Below are 1,488 nucleotides of genomic sequence, written 5' to 3'. Positions count from 1 at the left end.
ATACAATATTAAAAAATATTAAAGTGATAATATACTTACACAAAGTTCTATTACTTTTTGAACATTTTCGTTATCAACCACTCCGTCCTTATTTACACGAGCTTCCTTCCACAATATATGACGACCCAACGGTTGATCGGATTGGGTGTCTTGTCGCTATTCGTTAAGATCATAAACAAAATATTAGTTATAAACTATAGTTTATAATGTACCACATTATATAAAAGTGATGTTTAATTACTTACAAGTTTTTGCTCTAAACGTGCATATCCCATACGAAATTTTTTGTATGGGTGCGTCGGATTTCTTGCCCTCTCGCGATTTTTCTTACTTATATTCTATATAAAAAAAATAACAATCGTGTAAAAATTTAAAATACGCTATGAGTATGAATAATAAAACACAAATGCTAATAAATTAATCACTTACTACAAACGCGGGGTTGGAACGTTTTGATATAAATGCACTCCATTCTTCATTTGATATATAATGTTTATATATTCTTGGAGCTTCTGTATTCATATTTCCCTCACTATCTTTTAGATAGAAGTTTGAGAGGCGAGATCTAAAACCCTGGTGTATTTTCCCGGCAACTCTCAAGATGTAATTCTTTCTGTAACACCCCGATTTTCAAAGCGAGGGTGTATTTATTTTTTCAAAAGAAATTAAAATAAATCAGAGAATTAAATAAGGTAATACCCTTGGATAAATAATTGAGTCATTATAATTTACAAGCAGCGAAAAAGTTTCTCAAAATATATGAATCCAAAGTGTTTACACAACAACAGATGATACATGGAACCCATTCAACTAAGATGTCATACTGACAATATTAGTAAAGGTACAGTTTTCCAGTTCAAAATAACGTAATCCAAAAAAAAACATATGTTCCCTCTATGTCATCCTAATTTGATCATTCTTCAAAAAAAACTATAGCTATACGCCCTGAGTGATCTCCACGCGCCCCGTGAGATCCTCCTAACATAGCACCAATCAAGCAATCCCATCTACATTCCCCTCCGTAGGGTACGAACCGGTAGGATCGTCCTGGCTCTCATTTGAGGGCAAAACCCAGATTTTCACAATAGTTGTAAAGAGTCACCAACCGAAATTAACAGTTAACACATAGCATTTAAGTTTTTAAATGCACAAAATAACCTCTCAACTAAGCATGCACCTTAAAAGGATTTTCCATATGCTAAAAGTTCATATCATGCTTGCCAATTAAAAATGAAATCAAAATAAAGTTCTCCATCCATCAAGTGATACTTAACTAATCAAGACATTGATAAATCAATGAGCAATCTGTTATCTAACTCAAAATAAGAATTTCTACTAAGCCAATCGATTTCCAAATCGATTTCCTGAAGATTTTTAGTGAAATTTGAACTCTGGGCTTAAATCAATCGATTGGGCAATCGATTGGGCAGAATAGCTGAGCCACTGAATTAATGCCAATCGATTTCCAAATCGATTTTGTCAGTTTTG

Source organism: Cicer arietinum, chromosome 5 (assembly GCF_000331145.2).
Source record: "Cicer arietinum cultivar CDC Frontier isolate Library 1 chromosome 5, Cicar.CDCFrontier_v2.0, whole genome shotgun sequence".
In the NCBI taxonomy this organism is placed as follows: Eukaryota; Viridiplantae; Streptophyta; class Magnoliopsida; order Fabales; family Fabaceae; genus Cicer; species Cicer arietinum.
This window is presented reverse-complemented; position numbering follows the sequence as displayed.